This window comes from Carassius carassius, chromosome 28 (assembly GCF_963082965.1).
Source record: "Carassius carassius chromosome 28, fCarCar2.1, whole genome shotgun sequence".
Classification (NCBI taxonomy): domain Eukaryota; kingdom Metazoa; phylum Chordata; class Actinopteri; order Cypriniformes; family Cyprinidae; genus Carassius; species Carassius carassius.
The window spans coordinates 3,110,743-3,132,764 of NC_081782.1; the positions used below are offsets into that span (position 1 = coordinate 3,110,743).

Consider the following 22,022-nt stretch of genomic DNA (forward strand, 5'->3'; position numbering starts at 1 on the left):
TAAAATTTCCTCAGAGTAAAAATTACTTAGTTACATTTTAACAGTGGGAGGGAGTCAAAATGGGACAGGCCAAGGGTGTCAAACTCACTTCCTGGAGGGCCACAGTCCTGCACAGTTCAGATTTAACCCTAATTAAACACACCTGATCCAGCTAATCTAATCATTTAGGTTTATTTGAAAACTACATGATATGTGTGCTGGAGCAGGGTCAGAACTAAACTCTGCAGGGCTACAACCCTCCAGGAACTGAGTTTGACACCCCTGGGATAGGTCTATTAATCTCAAACTAGTTGTTTTTAATTAAAGGAATCAGTTATTTAGAATAATAAAACATTTGGGCTGTTACCAGGCAAATCAGTATCAACAAACTCATCTTTTAATGCAGAGGAAATGCAGAAGATTCATTGGAAGTGGCATTTAGATGTATTACACTGTTTAGTGCAGGACAAGAATGCATTTAACCTGCAGTTACAAATGCATGAATAATGTTTTGATATACAAGACATAAAATGTTGAATACTCATTTGAAATGATAAGAAATTAATTATTTAAAAAAAATCAAAAGATACTTTAAATGTGAAATTAAAATGGCCAGTATGTGTCAGCAAGTCACTGTTAATAAGTGAGTCATTGCGACTGAACCGAATCATTTAAACGGTTGATTCATTCAGGAACGAAACACTGTCACGTTGCTCAGAGACGCAAAACTGTGCTTTGGTGGCTGTGTTTGGAATTATTTTCTGTTGTAGAAATAGAGCTAAAAAAAGGCAATATGGTGTCTAACGCAAGTCTCTTAATTAACTTTGGATTTTTGGAGGAAAAGACGGCATTCTTTGTGTGATTTTGATTAAATATATAAAATTATATAAATATGTGAATTTTCTGCCCCTATATCTTCAATTTTGTGATCATGCTAAATGCATATTAGGAGACTGAATCACACAGTGAAAGAACGCACTATAAATGCGCGCGCACATCATTAAAACAAAAAATATTATATTATCACAGATGATATATATAGCACACTCCTCACCACTGTCTTTTTGGCTAATTTGTGCAAAACCTCTTGCTAAAATGTCAAAGCTTCATTTTAACCACCAATGCAACGATGCAATTATTTATCTTACCTCTACATTCTTGCGAAGGGTTGATGTCTTGTCGAGATTTTATAAGCTGCTAGTTTGGTCTTCCTAGGCAAGTACAGCTCACACTGCATAATAGAGCATACATATGGCCAGGGGTTCACTTCATTTCCTTCGAGTTCAACCTCAGAATATAACGGGGTTTCGTTTTCAGCGGTGTCTGCATCACTAACGCCTGTTTTGACCGTCTGCATCTTTCTTGTGATTTTAGCGCCAGTTTGCCCTCCTGCCCATTATTTACTGCCGTAGTTTCCAGGGAGCGATTTATTTTTTTATTTATTTTTTTTATACTCAGTAATTAATGTGTTTTAAAATGTAGCGAAGTACAATACTTTAAACAAAATATACTTAAGTAAAAGTAAAATTACAGATTTAAAAAATTACTTTAAAAAGTATTAGTACACAAAAAAGCTACTCAATTACAGTAACGCGAGTAAATGTAATTCGTTACTTTCCACCTCTGCGTATGGGTCTGTCACGTGATTAAGGAACGAGTCAAACTCGACCCGAGACCCGAAAGACTCATGAGATGAACTAATCAATTCTCTTTCCGGCTCAAGACTGCGTTAGTTTTGCGTATGGGGCTGTCACGTGATTAAGGAACGAGTCAAACTCGACCCGAGACCCGAAAGACTCATGAGATGAACTAATCAATTCTCTTTCCGGCTCAAGACTGCGTTAGTTTTGCGTATGGGGCTGTCACGTGATTAAGGAATGACTTAAACCCGAGGACTCTTGTCAGATAAGAGGTGAGGTGAGCTAATCACAGACTGAAGACCCAGGTAAAGAATTATTTTTTTTTCTGTATCTTATAGCATTTTAGTTTTGTATTGTTTTTAGTGTGATCAACGTTTGCGTAAGTACTAGGTGTGTTGGGGAAGTAACACATAACATTTTCATTACATTTTGCTAAAATGAACGAAATGACTCGAAAAAAGATTCGTTCATTTTGCTGAACGAGACTCAAAAGTCCGAGTCGGTAAAATGATCCGAACTTCCCATCACTAGTTTCTACGAGCTGTGTGTTAACAAAAGCAGTGCTGTCTACATTGGATGCGGCGTCGGGCACGTTACACAACAAATTACCAACAAATGATCGTGCGCGCGCTTTGTTTCTGACGCACTTCAAGCACTCGATGGGCGGGGAAAATTGAATAGCCGGACTTTTTTTTTTTTTGCTTTATTTGGTAGTATTTCGAATTAATGGTTTTTAAATAGTAGCCTATTATAAAAAAATTTGTAAAAAAAAAAAAAAATTCACTCGTTCACTCATTCTGGCGCCCCTGCTCCGGGTGTGTGCTCACAGTGTGTGTGTGTGTTCACTGCTCTGTGTGTGTGCATTTCGGATGGGTTAAATGCAGAGCACAAATTCTGAGTATGGGTCACCATACTTGGCTGAATGTCACTTCACTATGGATGAGTGGCGCCCTTAGCATTTGCCTATACCGCCTATGCCGCAGACCGGCCCTGTATACATCACATACTGTAACTAAATGAAGTACTGACTTAACCATGCAATTAACCTCTGCCTAAAACAGATGAAAAATCAAGACTAAAGACCTGCATTGATAATAAACATATTGACTTGATATTGAGTGTGAAACAAGTTTCCTAACTAATGAAGGAAGAAAACATAACATACATCTTAATCACTTCACCAGTAAAGCGTTACGATTTTATCTCTAATGCTGGTTTAAAATCTCAGTAAAGCTTTTGGTTTAACAAGATGTTAACTGATGGACTGGAGTGCTGTGGATTATTGTGATGTTTTTATCAGCTGTTTTGGACACTGCAGAGCATCCACTTGTGAGCAAGTGATGTAATGCTACATTTCTCCAAATCTGATGAAGAAACAAACTCATCTACATCTTTGATGGCCTGAGAGTATATTAAAGTAAATAAAAGTTTCATTCTATAGTGGTAATGAAAGTATCTCCATGCACACGTCTGTAGTATCATCCTGAGATTACTTCAAGAAACTCCAGCATATGGGAGAACTTACTGCTTTAATATGTATTAAAGGTTCATTATGGATCTATTCAAGGCTCGTAATTAATTCCAGACTTAGAGACAGCAGATTGTCAAGAGTCCCATAATTATTTGTTTTCCTCGTCTGTCCATTGTCAGTAGGATCCAAAACTCTAGTAAGCAATACACACAGCGTTAATTACTCCCACCTGGAGGAAACGCTATATCTCCATAACCTTTTCCTAATGGCTGTGAGGCCCATCGGCTCCCAGGTGGGTAATTATAGATCAGGCTGAGATTAGAGAGAGAGAACCAGCAGAGCAGGATTAAGAAACACATGCAGGGGGTTCGTAAACTGACGAAGGGTTCACGAACGTGCAATGATGCTCGGCCAATCAGGATGCAGAGCTCAGCAAAGACGCCATATTTCACAGCACTGCTGACTCGTGGGAAAAGGCCAAGCCAGGAAAAGTAGATGGATGTCAGCAGATCTCTCTCGCTCTCCTTTCTCTCTGTCTGAGATCTCAGTGCTGGACTTGCAGAAAAGAGAGTTCATTCAATTTCACTGATTAATTGGCCCATTTTTCTTTCTTAATGTCTTTACGCATATTTTAAATGGACCTTCTGTCCAGACGCTGTAATGAGTTCAGAGATGAGACAGAGTTTGGGGCAAAACATTTTCAAGAAATGGCTCCCCAAAAACAAACGTAAATAAATAAATTAGTTAGTAAGTTAATTAAATACTTTAATACAATAATGCATAATCATATTATATCTAAAAAAAAAAAAATTATTAATACAATTATAATTTATATTATATAAAAATATTTATTATTACACAATACATAATAATAATATTATATAATATTTTTTACTCTTTTTAGTTTTTTTTTTTAAATGTATTAATTACAGGAAATAATCAAATATATAAATATAATATAAAAATATAAAATGTTGGGAGAGATATACATACACACACACACACACACACACACATACATATGTGTGTTATATAATATATTTTATACATCCTTAATAATCATATTTTCTAATAATTTTGGAAATTTTCAGTATGTGTTTATAAAGTGATTCAATTTGAATGGATATTATTTTTATATGAGTTGACACAAAGCAAATGTACTGTATTATAAGTCTCTTGTCAACATCATTTACGATTATTTTATTTTTGCATAATTTCCATAAAATTATGGTTAAAACTAGCTCAACACAAACATTCTCCATGGACTTTAAATAAAAATGAGCAAAGCTTGTCTAAGAAAAAAATTGCTAAAGTGCAATTGGTCAGAATTGTTTTAAGGTTTTTTTTATTTTATTTTTTATAGTCAGCTCTGAAAACACTGAAGGAGAAAATAACAAAAACTCTCCCAACGAATTAAAAAAGTGATGCATCAAAATCTGAAGTTAAACAATAGATTGCTGAATAATCTAGTATGAAAACAGGCTTGTGAAAATGTATGAAATGTATTCTAGCCAAAGTTTATTCAGTTATGGTATACTGATTTTTATAGGCAACAGCCAGAATTGTTCAGATTAGATTTATTGTGAGATATCTGACACAAATGAACAGCATGATGTGTGTTTTTACATGCTTAGAATAAAAATGCTTGTATAAGGGTATAAAATGCTCCTGAAATCAATTCCTGGGGGCAAATATTGGCTATTATTAAAAAAGTAAATTTCTGACCCTGTACTTACTTAATGCATCGATCCACTCCATAAATCTCTTAAGAGACTGACGGGCAAACAGTAGACGGATGGAGGAGTGAGTGACATGCAGAAAGATGGAGGGATGATATAAAGGGCAGACGAGGTGAGCGAGAACAGAGAGAATGAAATATGAGGAATATAAAGAAATGACATTACCGTTCATCTCCACTGAGAGATCTTCTGGAGAAAAACAGAAGACGGACGCTTTCTCATCCAGACAAAATAAAAACTGATGGACACGGTCAGATAGAGAGAAAGAAAGACTGAATAATCCAGTACAAACACTGATGGAATCAAACTCAAAGAAAAAAAACTAAATGAAAATGTAAAGAAAAGAAAAGACAGTAAAAGATACCAAGCTAACTTACATGAAGCCACAAAAATCCAGGAAAGCCAAAGATGAAAGATTCAGTGAGACTGTACAACAGATGAGGCACAAACAGAAATGAAAAACATCCTCCTAAAATAAAAAAATAAAAAACCCAATTCAAAGCATCAGACAGAAGCAAATTGCATTTCCAAACATTGCTTCCACAACGATGGATGATGAGGGAAAAATATCAGATTCCTCCTGGGAGAGAAACACAGGCTCTAGTACACACTTGTATTGCTAAATGAATTCCCATTGTACTTTCGTTTTATATTATTACACACTGTCCCTGTTTTTTTTTTTTATATAATATTTATAGATATATATAACATGCACACACACTCACATGCACACACATCCATATAACTCCTATACAACTCGTATATGCATTTAAATATATATTTCTTCAAGAAAAATAAAATAATATTTTGAGTGAACATCAACATTTCAAAAATGCATCTACTAATTAAAAAAAATTTGTGAGATATATGCATAAACAATGGAAGAAAAAATCGATAAACTGAGAAAAGTTTCTCAGGTTGCTTTAAGATTATATAAGATTATCTTTCCTAGAAATTAAAAAATCAATGATTGATCAATAATGTGTCAATAAGTTTAGCTTCAATAATCTTCCTGATGCCTGTGTTAAACGGTGTTTGCAGTAATTGCTCTCTTGAGTATGATGTGTGTGAATGATCACACCTGGGAATCCCTGCGGATCAGAAACTAACACACAACCTCCGAGAGCAGAGATGGGTTCAAAGAAATCACTGGAGCTTCTTCTAGTCTATCTGAATGTGTCTGAGGCCTGGCCTGGAAAAACACACTGGAACTTGCAAGTACTTTGCAAACACACAGTGACATGTTGTATTCTGGGTTGGGGCAGAAGCAAAGGTCTTGGTTTTGAGGGATCACTCTGATGTTGTCACGGCTTACGCTGCTGGAAGGAACACGAAGCCGAGGGATAAACGAAACAAGGATTTATTAAATCAAACATAAACAAGGTAAGTAGTAAATAACAGATGGCAAGTGGCAAGTAACAGGTAACAAGTTGACAAGTAGACAAGTTGACAAGTAACGTGTAGACGAGTAGACCCGACCAAACAGAACTGAAAGGACAAGGCTTAAGTAGAAGGGATAATTGGGGAAACACAGGTGGATGGCATGACTAAATTAACAGGGACATGGAATACATGGGGAAATGAAGAGACACACCTGGAAACTAATCAAACCAGACACGGAAGACAGAAACTGGGTCACAGGGGCAAAAACACACAAAATGAGTCCAGGTGTGTGACAGTACTCCCCCCTCCCGGTAGGTGCTTCCTCGCACCGTAGAAACAACAAAGGGAGGCCAGCAGACAGGGACCACAGAGGAAGGAGCCAGGGAGGAGATGACGGAGGGAGGAGCCAGGGAGGAGATGACAGAGGGAGGAGCCAGGGAGGAGACAGGAAGGATCTGAAGCAGGAGGTACCCAGCAGGACCCAGGCCACAGCCATAACGGCCCAAGGTGGGGCCGACGGAGGAAGGAGCCATGGAGGAGGAATGGTCACCGACTCCAGGGACTCGACCCATGGCAACGAAGCAAGCGGAGGAGGAGCCCGAGGCGGAGACGGAGAGCCGAAGAGCCAGGGTGACGGGGAGGAGCTGGAGGTCCTAGGCGGAACTGATGGCTCTGGTGACTGACGCGGCGATGTGGATCCGGAAGGCCGCGGTGAGGCCAGAGTGACCGAGGACTGAGGTGTAGCCGAGGGGATGAAGGAGCCTGACGGAGCCGGAGGGACGGAGGGATGAGGCGAAGCCGGAGGAGTGGAGTCCCGAGACATAGGATGGACGACGCCAGACCAAGGCGGAGCCGGAGGGACGAGGGAGCCAGGCAGAGCCTGCGGACTGCCGGGCCACGGCGGAGAGGAAGGAGCTAGGAGCCATTGTGGAGCCGATGGGTCAACGGGCCGAGGCGGAGTCCAGGCCTCAGAGGCTGGAGGCGGAGGTGAGGGAGACGCCGACCAAGGCGTCGCTGGAGGATGGCGGTCCCGCTGAGCTCGCACCACAATGATGGTAGGCTGAGGGCGAGCAGAGGGGCTGCCAGACGACGGCGGAGGAGGAGGCAGGAGTGGGTGGGAGGGTGGGAATTTTGGAGGAGCAGGCATTGGAGTAAGCTCTGGGGCTGGAGCCCTTCCTGGGCTTAACGGAGGATCAGGAGCCCGTCCTGGGCTTAACGGAGGATCAGGAGCCCGTCCTGGGCTTAACGGGGGTTCAGGAGCCTGTCCTGGGCTTAACGGGGGTTCAGGAGCCCGTCCTCGGCTTAACGGGGGATCAGGAGCCCTTCCTGGGCTTAACGGGGGATCAGGAGCCCGTCCTGGGCTTAACGGGGGATCAGGAGCCCGTCCTGGGCTTAACGGGGGATCAGGAGCCCGTCCTGGGCTTAACGGAGGATCAGGAGCCCGTCCTGGGCTTAAAGGAGGATCAGGAGCTCGTCCTGGGCTTACAGGAGGATCAGGAGCCCGTCCTGGGCTTAACGGGGGAACAGGAGTCCGTCCTGGGCTTAATGGGGAATCAGGAGCCCGTCCTGGGCTTAACGGAGGATCAGGAGCCCGTCCTGGGCTTAAAGGAGGATCAGGAGCTCGTCCTGGGCTTAACGGGGGAACAGGAGCCCGTCCTGGGCTTAACGGGGAATCAGGAGCCCGTCCTGGGCTTAAAGGAGGATCAGGAGCCCGTCCTGGGCTTAAAGGAGGATCAGGAGCCCGTCCTGGGCTTAACGGGGGAACAGGAGCCCGTCCTGGGCTTAACGGGGGAACAGGAGCCCGTCCTGGGCTTAACGGGGAATCAGGAGCCCTTCCTGGGCTTAACAGAGGATCAGGAGCCCGTCCTGGGCTTACAGGAGGATCAGGAGCCCGTCCTGGGCTTAACGGAAGATCAGGAGCCCTTCCTGGGCTTAACGGAAGATCAGGAGCCCTTCCTGGGCTTAACGGAAGATCTGGCATAGGTGCGTTGGAAACCCCCTCATTTTGCTCCCTCGTGGTGGGCAGTGTCGCCGGCTCTCGCACCTGGTCTGACGGGTTGCTCTCTGGCTCTCCGTCATCGGTGGGCTCGGGCTTATGCCTCGTACCGTGGGGAGATTGTAGGCTGGGCTCTGGGTCCAGAGTGGACCTGGCGAGATCCTCCATTGGGCCGACCATGAGAGGTGACCCATTTCTCACCAGATTCCACTCTATGAAAGCGGCGAAATCCTCCCGAGGACCATCTTCGGGCGACAACGCTCTGCACCTGGAGTTCAGGCTGGCGTGATAAAAGGTGCAGAGCGCGTGGTCCGGGTAGCTGGTGGCATTAGCTATCCAGAGAAACCGTCTGGTATGGTCCTCGAGAGACAGTCCCTCCTGCTCCAGCAGGAGGAGGAGGTATTCGGGGCGATAGAGGGGATCCATGACACACTACGGAAACAAAAAGACTGTGAAAAAACGGAAAACAAAACGGAGGGAAAACACGCAGTTATTAACTTTTTAGGTCGGGTCTTCTGTCACGGCTTACGCTGCTGGAAGGAACACGAAGCCGATGGATAAACGAAACAAGGATTTATTAAATCAAACATAAACAAGGTAAGTAGTAAATAACAGATGGCAAGTGGCAAGTAACAGGTAACAAGTTGACAAGTAGACAAGTTGACAAGTAACGAGTAACGTGTAGACGAGTAGACCCGACCAAACAGAACTGAAAGGACAAGGCTTAAGTAGAAGGGATAATTGGGGAAACACAGGTGGATGGCATGACTAAATTAACAGGGACATGGAATACATGGGGAAATGAAGAGACACACCTGGAAACTAATCAAACCAGACACGGAAGACAGAAACTGGGTCACAGGGGCAAAAACACACAAAATGAGTCCAGGTGTGTGACAGATGTGTGTGTGTGTGTGTGTGTGTGTGTGTGTGTGTGTGTGTGTGTGTGTGTGTGTGTGTGTGTGTGTGTGTGTGTGTGTGTGTGTGTGTGTGTGTGTGAGAGAGAGACCCCTGAGCTCTGGTTTGTGACTGGAACTCAGCTGAAGGCTGTTTTTGACAATTCAGCTGAAATTATGTCTTTTCTTTCCGTCGCAAGCTGTCAGACCCGGAGAATATCAGCACGACTGTAAACCACAGACGGCCATCACGAGAGATCTGTGTGTGTGTGTGTGTGTGAGAGAGAGAGAGAGAGAACTAAATCCATGACTAATGAAGTTTGCACAAGAAAATTGAGAACCGTGCACACACACACACACACAAACATGCATTTCAATCCAAATTCAAGAAATAAACACAAAATTATATTATAAAAAGAAAATTAAGGAATTTTTAGGACCATTAGGATGTTTTTACATTATTGTCCATTTCAATTATTATACAGTACAAGGTTAACTTTAGATTTAGTGTTTAAAACTAAAATTATATATTAAAAGATCACTTTCATTACTTCTAAATTTAATGTTAACTAATATAAAATAAAATATAAAAACTTGCTTTATTTTCTTATATCGCAGTATAGTTGAACTTGGAGAGCTATAATAAGTAAAATGAAAATATATAATTAAAATAAAAACTATATATAAATATTTGGGAAAATAAGTTTTCATATGCTTCTTGAAGGACAAAATATACTCCAAAATTTTGGGGTGAATCCTGACTTCCTGACGGATTTTTTTGTAAGAGTTGCCATCGAAGACATACTGTATGCATCCATTACAATACTATACATTTTCATCTTTGAAAACCTGCTTATTTCCATGTACAATGGACATACAAACATTTCCCCTTTATAAACTCACAGCAGTGACTCTGTCTGCTCTTCTGACACACTTACAGTTCAGCCGCAAGATAGAGGTCATAACCTTGATAAAGAGAGAGAGAGAGAGAGAGCAGGTCATGTCTTCAGCTTCATCCCTGGAGAACGTGCTTCTCTCTGCTCGGTGTCCCTCACCTGCTTTTCCTCTGTCTGACATTGCCTTTGGTGCTATAATAACCCATTTTTATGCTCTATTTTTTACTCTTTTTGCAGGGTGTCCTCCTCCTCCTCTCTCTCTCTCGCTCTCTCTCTCTCTTTACCGGTCAACACACCTCAGTGAGTCTGCCATTACAGAGCGAAAGCAAATGAAAGATGTGTGGTTGGAACAGTCTTTCCACTCCACCAGAGTGTGAGACACGTCTCCATCACAATCACAAACGATGCTGTCTCACTGCTCCAGGTCGTTCGGTTAGTCTGACATGTCAGGAACATGCTGTTTTTATCCGCTCTGTAAGAGGCTGTGCTTCAAACTCTGGAAATGTTGGGGTCTGCTGCATGTGGAAATATAAATGAATTCATCCCTAGGGCTACACAGTGTCTCTTTCAGGGGAATGTTCATTTTAAAATAAAAGTAAAATATTCTGTTACATTGTTGCACAGTTAATGAAAGTAACTTGCATGGTTACTTTTTGAAATAACAAAATAGCTGGTACTTTTTGAATTGAAATTCTCAACTAGGCTGCATTTACTGATAGAAAATACATTAAAATTAGTAATATTGTGAAATATTATTTAAAATAACAGTTATCTATTAGAATATCTGTTAAAATGTAATTTATCCCTGTGATGTAAAGCTGAAATTTCAGGATTATTACTCCAGACTTCAGTTTCACATAATCTTTTCAGAAATTATTCTAATATGCTGATTTGATGCTCAAGAAACATTTCTGATTTTTACTTAAGCTGGAAACTTCTGAGCTGCTCAATATTTTTGTGAAAACGTGGTCATTTTTAATGCTTTTACTGTCGCTTTTAATCAATTTAATGCATCCTTGTGGAATATAAATGAAAAAAAAATTGTACTATGTCCAATAATAGTAGAATAAAGTAACATGTTAATACATTTCACATAATCAGTGTTTTTATTATTCAAAACAACCATTTTTTTTTTGTACATTTTCTCCCTTCTCCCTATCTACAAGATATGCACACAACAACTAAACCCTTGAACTTTCCTAAATACATGACATTAGATTATGAGGTTCATTTATTGTTGTATAAAAAATTAATTTGACACATTTAGATTATTCAGATAATTTTCCACCCATACGAGAGCGAGAGAGATAAACAGCATAAGGTTCAAGTATTCAAGACATCCTCAAGCTGAAACGAACACATCATTTCCCCATCGCATTCAGTCTGACTGGAACGACCACGGCTAATGGATCCATAACTGTGTACTTTCTTTCTTTCTCCTCCCCATCCCTTTCCTGTTCTACATTTAGCTCATTTCAAAAACAGAAAGGAGAGAGAGAGAAATGGCAGAGGAGAGACAGGTCAAGCTCTTTGACTGGCGTCAGTCTGATGGACTGTAAAGAGTTAAACGCCCAGTGAGCCTCACAACACAAACACACTGCATGCATTACTCTCGGCGAAGAGAGAACAAAACAAGAGAGAAAACATGTGCGGCATGCAGTTTGAGCACGTGTCCAGGTCTTGCTCTGTCATAGTGACCATATGAAAGGTTACAGGCTTTATTTTCTGACCAGCATGATGAACAATGTGAGAGTGAGAATGAGAGAGAGAAATCATCACTCTGTCCAACCTCATGATGACCCCTGCAGAATGTACTTTTTAACGTAATGGGACTTCCCATTGACACCTATTGATTTTTTTAACCAAATATGTTTGCTGTACCCTAAAACTAAAGCTATATTTTATGTATAATTGAATTTCTTTACTCATTATAAGTTGTACGAGTAATCCTTGATCATACAAAACCCACCGTCATGACGGCAAGTGCTCCATATGGTTTATTATACCATTGCCAGGGTGTATATATATATATGTGTGTATAAAATTATTTATATTTAATAGTATGTTTGAATATTTTAAAGGGCATGGATGTATGGAATGACATTGATCTTTTGATGGATGGATTGATGAAACGACATGGATGGATGGAATGACATGGATGGATGATGGATGGATGGATGAAATTACATGGACGGATAATGGATGGATGGAATGACATGGATGGATGATGGATGGGTGGATGGATGAATGGAATGACATGGATGGATAATGGATGGATGGAATGACATGGATGATGGATGCATGGTTGGATGGATGGATGGAATGACATGGATGGATGGATGGATGGAATGACATGGATGGATGATGGATGGGTGGATGGATGAATGGAATGACATGGATGGATGGATGGAATGACATGGATGGATAATGGATGGGTGGATGGATGAATGGAATGACATGGATGGATGGATGGATGGAATGACATGGATGGATAATGGATGGATGGAATGACATGGATGGATGGATGGATGGAATGACATGGATGATGGATGCATGGTTGGATGGATGGATGGAATGACATGGATGGATGGATGGAATGACATGGATGTATTGATGGATGGATAGATGGATGGATGGATGGATGCATGGTTGGATGGATGGATGGGATGACATGGATGGATGGAGTGATGGACGTAACAGAATTATACATAGAACAATGGATGAATGATGGATAGAACAAAGGATGGATGGATGGATGGGTGGAAGGACAATGACAGAATGATAAAGAATGATGGATGGATGGATGGATGGATAGAACAAAGTATGGATGGAACAACATACATAAATGACAGAACAATACATAAAACAATGTGTGGAGTGATGACAGGTAGATGGATCGTTTGATAGAATGATAGACAGATCAACAAACAGATAGATGAGATGCATAGAACAATAGATGGATAGATGGACAGAAAGAATAGCAGAAAGATAGATATAACAATAACAGGTTTTTAAGTGTTGTCAAGTCTTTGATTTTACCACAGAATTGGGCTTCATTTACCCTCTTCCCACGGGAAGTTTTTGAGTTTATCTTAGCCAACCCCCTAGAATGTGATTTCAACAGAGGGGAATTCAACTAGTTTTGGACAAGTTTTTAAAGGCAATTGGACTGGTTTTGAGTCGCAGACCTGGCAACCCTGATTTCCAATAGTTTGCTATGCAGTTGCTTGGTGGTTCATGCGAAACAGTTCATGCCCAGCTCTAAATATGGACCACTTACCATTTATTGGTAATCTACTGGACTATCTTTTGTCTATGTCCAACATACCACAGAAAAACGACAGCAAAACACACATGATTGTGCCCAACCACTATACGCAATACTGATCTCACTTGGCAGGAATCAGCTGGTGTTGATGCAGGTACAGTATCTTGCATCCTGTGGGAGTCCAGCCCAAATTTGAATCACTAATCCCAAAAGAACCTTGCTGGCATTCTTTGGCCCGAAGCAGCATCCGTTCTGTCAAAGTTAAACATGTTTATCAGCAAGTTTTGTTCACGATCTGGAATGGCTCGGCTTTCTGCTCCTGGCCTCTAATTTCGCAGGTCACTGCTCTTGATTATTAGCCTTCCGGATGCTTCCATCTTCCCTGAACCAGCAAATCTGTTGAGTTTGGTTGAGAGATGAGTTGAAGGGGGACACAATGATCTCAGAAGAAGAGAGAGAGGAGCCCCCGTCATGACGACAGATGAATCTGCCAACTGCACGACACCTGCTCACACAGAGATGGGCTGGTGGCCAATGAGAGCAAGTGGGTGGGCACAGCGGGGTCCAAGCTGACTGTACGCATGCATATGTATGAGTGTGTATAGTGCCTGCCGTCCCAGCAGGCCGTGAGTCTGTTCCTGTTCTTCATTCTGGTGCTACACAGAATTACCAAGCACATGCCAGGTAATAAGGTAAAGGGACGGGCTATTGTGGGAAGAGTAGAGACTTCACAGGCATTTCTATACGCTTCTTTCCAGCGTGGCATAATTCTATATTCTGAGGCAGCTGTGATCAAACAATTTAATGTTCATAAATATCTAAAGAGTTTAAAACAGGCAGAGAAAATACTGACCTACATTGATGGAAGCATTGAAAAATGCAATGAGATTTCTAGACTTTAAAAGACAAAAAATAATAATAATAATTTTAAAAGTTGTAAATAAACGATTATTGGAGTACATTTTACAAAGTCTTTCTATTAAAAAATGTCACATTATAATTAACTATAAGTATTTATTTGTTTAATTTGCCTAAAACCTCTGAGTGAAAATTATTTTAAGTAAAATCCTATACCATTTTTAGTATATTATTCATATTTTCCCCAAAGGATTAATGTATGATTAGTGCAACTGCTGCACAATCCTGGATTATAAACAAAATATATAACGACAGAACAACAGACGGACGGATGGACAGAGAGACAGACACACTCTGTCAGTGTTAGAATGATAGAATGACAGAATGATAAATAGATTGTCAGACAGATAGAACGAAAGACAGATAATTTAATATAAATTCAAATTATTAAAACAATCATTTGTACATTCATTAGGGAAATAAATATGAGGAGCGTCAGAGCAGTGGAGCTTGAAAATTTTACACTGAAGCGTTTGCTTTGCTTTCATTCAGTAGGAATTGCTCCAGGGTGTGTTGTTCAAACACACACACACACACACACACACACACACACACACACACACACACTCACTCACTCACCAAGGAATTTCTCAGTGTTCGTGTGAACACTGCAGCAGTTACTGACTTAAACTCTCACTCACGTCTCAATGCTGAACAGAGCGCACACACAGAGCATTAACTAGCAGCCAGCCATCACAGTCCCGCATCACAGTCCTGGGACAAATTAATTTGCAGTAGTGCAGTCAAGCAGGAAAACAAGAGAATAAAGAAATCAGAGAGGAGAGGAGAGGAGAGGAGAGGAGAGGAGAGGAGAGGAGAGGAGAGGAGAGGAGAGGAGAGGAGAAACTGCTCACTTAAAATGAGGATAATTGATGTGTGAATACGATAAGAATGACAAAGAGCTCAAGCACACACATGTTGTCTGAGCACCACATGCACGTCTTCAGAGGATTCAAACACTGATCTACAGGAGTAGCTCTTGGCTTGCCCTCTACCTTCTTCTGACATATTGTCTTTGCATGCTTGCATGGCATGTTTTCTGAGGCACTGTAGCGATTGCATATTCAATTACTCTAGAGATGCCTCAAGATTTTCCTCAATGCCGCGTGACTCTGTCAAATTAATCTATAAATCAAGAGGCAAGCTGGCGCATATGCATGACAAGCTGTTGATTAATTAGAGGAATTGGAGGCTATGTTTGGAACATTATACCATTTCGCTCCTTTTTTACTAATTGAATTCAATAGCTCCAGGGTCATTTCTAGCTGATACTGTAGTTAAGAATAACTAGAAAAATGCATATTTTCTATAGAAATTAACATTAATATTTAACATTTCCTATTATATTTTTCAGGCTCTGGGTTCACAGATGTTCCCGTGCTTTGCCATGATTGTGGAAGCCTTAAATACTGTAATATGCATTAAATTCCTAAATTCAATAATTTGGTAAGTGACTTAAGGTAAACAGGGGGCATTTTTGCCAATGAGATTACTGAGAAATGGATGTCCCAGCTATCCTAAATTAATCTATGATTAATGAACTACAACTAGATCTTATATCAACTTGGGAGTCTTGCATTTTTTGACTCAATATTTTGACCAATACATTTCCACATAAAAAATGAAGATGATATACGAATGCCACTTGCTAAATAAAAAAAGATGCATAGTGAGTTACCAAAAAAATATCATTCCACTGCACTTTCGCCATCCCCCCGACCTCGCTGACACGCCCTCTCGGCTGTTAGAGTCCAGTTCTGTCACAGAAAGACAGGTGTGATTTATTTTAACGCAGAATCAATGAATGTCTGTCAGGTAATGTTGCCATTTTATGCGTGGTATTAAAAATAAATCGCGCTCTTAAAAAAAACAGTAGGCTGTATATACTAGTACTATTGCATTCTGAACAAACACTGAATGCTCGTTATAAAGGGGAGGGAGGAGAAGGGAACCTCCATCTGCAGAAAAACCGAGGAAACCCCACCTGCACAGTGCAACCCCGTCAGTCCCGAGCATTAAAGTGCCCGTTATCACATCGCTGACCGTTACACTGTTTCATAACGTCAGATTCAACAATTAAAACAATGATATATGAAGGTCACACAGTAAGCGTTCCGTTTATGTAACCAAACATTTACGCCCATCAAAATACATTATAACAACGGGTTTTGCCATGCACTTAAAACGATGCCATCCCCTATACGAACTGCTTTCATTTAAAGCGATCACACTGACAGAGAAACAAACAAGTGTCCACAGACACCAACGGGAATCCCACATGAGTTTAGGAATTTATGTTTATATGCATGCACACATTATAAATATAGGCTGTATCCTAAAATCCTGTATAACAGTTTACATCCGCACATCATCCGCAACTACGAGAATCTACACACACAAACAAACATGCACTAACAATACTTTAAGAGCTCCAAAAATAATAGCAATACTTTTGCATGTTATCTGCACCAAAAGGACCAATAAAGAACATGCTCTAACATTAAAAGCAAAACAAGCTGAAGGCGTCGTTTTATTCCATTACACCTGCTCTTTATCTCCTGCTCGTTTACTTTTCAGTCCCAAACAGAAGCAAGCATCATCATACTGAGATCATCTGAAGGATGAAAACGCTCTTCTCGTTTTGTGCGATCACACAGTTTGTTGATGGGAGAAGTTGTGTCTGATGTGCTGTCATACCTTGTGTCTTAGTTAGAGGTGTTGTTCAGGGCAGGCGTGGCTGAGAAGCGCATGTTTCTGCTGCTGCTGCTGCTGGATCATTCATTGAAACACTGCTCCGCTTGTGCTCATATGTGTGTCTCTCTGCGGGCTGACTCTGATGTATTTCACTCTCTCTCGTGCTGTGGAAATACTCGCGTGCGCTCACTCCTGGGTGGGGAGGGAGGTACGCGAACGCGCAGGCAACTGGACGCGAGAGCGCGCATTGTTTCATCTGAAAGGTGACAAACATGAAGGATAATAATAAAATCAACTGACATGTCTATCTATCTATCTATCTATCTATCTATCTATCTATCTATCTATCTATCTATCTATCTATCTATCTATCTATCTATCCATCCATCCATCCATCCATCTATCATCTATCCGTCTGTCTTTCTGCAGTATGTGCTTCCTCAAGCACTCATACAATCCTTTGAAATGTAACATTATGAAATGTTATGATATTAGAGACCATCATTTTCTTAACAGTAGCCTATATTCAGTAATGAAAATGAAAAACAAATTCTGATGTCTGATTGTGGTTAAGGATTCTGCTTAAATCCAGAAACCTTTGCTGAATGTAAAAGCCATACATTTTAACTGTTATAAATGACACAAGTTAGATATAGGACGTGGTATTTAATTTCACAGTTGCTACTGTACAGTCACTTATACAGCTGCACATGTAATTTGTGTTCCAAACCTGCATTTTATCTTAGACACAAAGCAATATTTTGAGTGAATGAATTTTTAAGTATGTGTCAGTGGAGTCCAGTGTTCTTCAAAATACCTTATTTTGTGTTCTGCAGAAAAAAAGAGACGTCACGTGACAATTAAGGTTATAAATATTAGAATTTAAATTTTAACTTTAGGGTAAAATATTAATTTAAGGTGCTCTGGAAGAAAAATAAGTAACTGAAATGTCATTGAGAATGCATGTAAAACTAATGTGTAATCGTTTAGCAAAGACCTAATTGTTCATTTTTATTTAATTAAATTCCTTGTACATCAATACTAATATTTCCAGATCCCACCACATTGTGTAAAATTCTGTTCAATTATTTGAAAAGTCAATAACGCCATCTGCTGGTTATCATGAGAATATGCAGTCCAGTGATGTCTTTATTTTGTTAAAATGGAAATTAGAAATCTTAAGGCTGATCGTTTCAGTGATAGAAGTTAGTAACAGTCAGAAGTCAGATTAGAAATGTCATTAATCATGAGATTTATTATGTATCTTTACAAAACCAGATAGTGTGTTTGAGACTTTTTGTTCAGAAATATATATATATATATATATATATATATATATATATATATATATATATATATATATATATCCAAGCTTTATTCTATGTGACAAAATGTTAACAAATACACAACATTAATGAAGTGTCAAGTCCCACAGGTCGTCACCTAAACGTTCGTGTAATATACACATTCTTTAGATCGTGTCATGTGTTTCTTCAGATTTTACCAGCGAATCTTGCAATACAAAATCAAGGAAATGAGAAAACGATAGGATAACTGCCAAACCCCATCTACTTACAGCCAATCAGATACGTCTTCTGGGCATGTTACGTAATTAATATTCATAAGCCAAGTGTGGTTTTTGGAGCCAGATATATCTTACGTTGTCATCACCATCGGACCGATGGCATCGTTGTCAAGTCAAGTCAAGTCACCTTTATTTATATAGCACTTTAAACAAAATACATTGCGTCAAAGCAACTGAACAACATTCATTAGGAAAACAGTGTCAATAATGCAAAATGATAGTTAAAGGCAGTTCATCATTGAATTCAGTGATGTCATCGCTGTTCAGTTTAAATAGTGTCTGTGCATTTATTTGAAATCAAGTCAATGATATCGCTATAGATGAAGTAACCCCAACTAAGCAAGCCAGAGGCGAGCGGCAAGGAACCAAAACTCCATCGGTGACAGAATGGAGAAAAAAACCTTGGGAGCATGGGCATAGGTTTGGTCTCAGCTTTGGTGGGGACCAAAGAAGTTCAGTTACTTGCTAACGTAGCATTCTATCATCCTGGGTAGCACATACTATCACCAGTTAATACTATTTTCCACAGTAGAATCTGCATTTGAAATCCTGGTCAGTCACTACTGCTAGTTTATTTGTGTGGCTAGCAAGCTATATTTTGCCTACTTACACTCTGACTCTGCTTTATGAAAAAGCTTCTTATGTTACCCCGCCCCCAATCAAATTATGGTGTTTCTTGTACTGTCATCGTCCTGACCGTTAGAATCTATCCAAATAGCAGTGCAAAGATCCAAATAACAATTCAAAGGAGCTTGCTAAATATTGGTGGGGACAAATTTGTAATCTCAAAATATTGATAGGGACTAGTAGCTAGCGTCGCCCCCTAAACCTACGCCCATGCTTGGGAGAAACCAGGCTCAGTTGGGGGGCCAGCTCTCCTCTGACCAGACGAAACCAGCAGTACAATTCCAGGCTGCAGCAAAGTCAGATTGTGCAGAAGAATCATCTGTTTCTTGTGGTCTTGTCCTGGTGGTCGTCTGAGACAAGGTCTTTACAGGGGATCTGTATCTGGGGCTTTAGTTGTCCTGGTCTCCGCTGTCTTTCAGGGATGTAGAGGTCCTTTTTAGGTGCTGATCCACCATCTGGTCTGGATACGTACTGGATCTGGTGGCGACGGTGACCTCGGAATAAGAGAGAAACAGACTAATATTAGCGTAGATGCCATTCTTCTAATGATGTAGCAAGTACATCGTGTTTTATGGGAAGTGTTCCCGGTTCCGGTTTACCTAATTAATGCAGCCTAAAAATCCTTTAACGGATTTTGATATTGAAAGCATATTAGTATGTTATGTGTAAGCCAGGTTAAAGAGATGGGTCTTTAATCTAGATTTAAACTGCAAGAGTGTGTCTGCCTCCCGAACAATGTTAGGTAGATTATTCCAGAGTTTAGGCGCCAAATAGGAAAAGGATCTGCCGCCTGCAGTTGATTTTGATATTTTAGGTATTATTAAATTGCCTGAGTTTTGAGAACGTAGCGGACGTAGAGGATTATAATGTAAAAGGAGCTCATTCAAATACTGAGGTGCTAAACCATTCAGGGCTTTATAAGTAAAAAACAATATTTTAAATTCTATACAATGTTTGATAGGGAGCCAGTGCAGTGTTGACAGGACCGGGCTAATATGGTCATACTTCCTGGTTCTAGTAAGAACTCTTGCTGCTGCATTTTGGACTAGCTGTAGTTTGTTTACTAAGCGTGCAGAACAACCACCCAATAAAGCATTACAATAATCTAACCTTGAGGTCATAAATGCATGGATTAACATTTCTGCATTTGACATTGAGAGCATAGGTCATAATTTAGATATATTTTTGAGGTGGAAAAATGCAGTTTTACAAATGCTAGAAACGTGGCTTTCTAAGGAAAGATTGCGATCAAATAACACACCTAGGTTCCTAACTGATGATGAAGAATTGACAGAGCAACCATCAAGTCTTAGACAGTGTTCTAGGTTATTACTTGCAGAGTTTTTAGGTCCTATAATTACACCTCTGTTTTTTCAGAATCTACTAGTAAGAAATTACTCGTCATCCAGTTTTTTATATCGACTATGCATTCCATTAGTTTAAGGTTTCCATAACCTTCCTTAAGCATAAAGGAGCAACTGTATTTAAAATGCTAGAAAAGAGAGTCCATATTTTCTGTTACATCATCAAGTTGTTCTGAGGTTTTGGATATGCTAAGGAATTCGGATACATCAGGAAGATAACTTAAAAAGCTGTCTTTTGTGGTAGAAGTGATGGTTCTTCCAGACTTGTAACAATAAGTAGAATTTACAATTTTGGCTATATGAAGTTTGCACAGAACTAAATAATGATCTGAGATATCATCACTTGACTGCATAATTTCAACACCATCAACATCAATTCCATGTGACAGTATTAAATCTAGAGTATGATTTCGACAATGAGTAGGTCCTGAAACGTGTTGTCTAACACCAATAGAGTTCAGAATGTCTATAAATGCTGATCCCAATGCATCTTTTTCATTATCAACATGGATATTAAAATTACCAACTATTAAAACTTTATCTGCAGCCAGCACTAACTCGGATGTAAAATCACCAAACTCTTTAATAAAGTCTGTATGGTGCCCTGGTGGCCTGTATACAGTAGCCAGTACAAACATAACAGAGGATTTATCATTAACATTTGTTTCTCTGGATAATGTTATATGAAGCACCATTACTTCAAACGAGTTATACTTGAAGCCTGCCCTCTGAGAAATCCTGAAAACGTTGTTATAAATTGAAGCAACACCTCCACCTTTGCCTTTTAGACGCGGTTCATGTTTATAACAGTAATCTTGGGGGGTGGACTCATCTGATGTAATCATCAGGTTTTAGCCAGGTTTCTGTCAAACAGAGCACATCTAGATTATGATCAGTGATCATATTATTTACAAAAAGTGTTTTCGTAGAAAGGGATCTGATATTCAATAAGCCAAGCTTTATAATTTGTTTATCCGTATTGCATCTGTTTTTTATTTGTTGAACCTCAATTAAATTGTTAATCTTAACTTGATTTGTGTTATGAGAAGCGTCAATGCCGTTTTATTAGTCTTATCTAAAACATACTGTAACGTTACACATTAACTAGAAAAAAAGCCCTATAAGGCTAAAATGGTTTCTTTCCTGATAACATGGAAGAAACCATTTTAGTCTTATAGGGCTTATAGCCTTTTTTTTCTAGTTAATGTGTAACGTTATAATATGTTTAGATACTGCAGTACAATCCAAAAGTGAAAGAGTTACAGTTACAGGAGCCATTTTCCTTCAAACAACTGCATCACATTATCATAGGACAAAAAGTAAGTATCAAAGATAATGTTTGATACACAAAACTTGCGTGATGACTCTATTTGTCAGATAAATGATTTGTAAAATGGTGTAAGCCTGTGTCGAATAAAATCAACGCGAAAGCAGCTTAAGGTCGAATCCCATTTCGACATCGCAGGGTTCTATATTAAGGTTCTATATTAACCTAAAGTGCCTTAATATAATCACTAAAATGACGAACTATCTTCAATTATTGTTGTACTGCTTAGTTAGACTATT

At 39.8% G+C, this 22,022-nt stretch overlaps 2 protein-coding genes across 3 annotated transcripts in view; one reads left to right on the plus strand and one right to left on the minus strand.

The window, feature by feature from the left end:
* Window positions 1-17,028, minus strand: part of LOC132107716 (sodium/calcium exchanger 2-like) — a 102,434-nt gene extending 85,406 nt beyond the window's left edge. For both annotated transcript variants that reach the window (XM_059513872.1, XM_059513871.1), the window contains exon 1: window positions 16,884-17,028. The gene's annotated coding sequence lies outside the window, so the exon portion shown is untranslated. The remainder of the gene's footprint in view (window positions 1-16,883) is intronic.
* Window positions 1-22,022, plus strand: part of LOC132107724 (phenylalanine--tRNA ligase beta subunit-like) — a 297,726-nt gene that overhangs the window by 44,564 nt on the left and 231,140 nt on the right. The window lies entirely within an intron of this gene.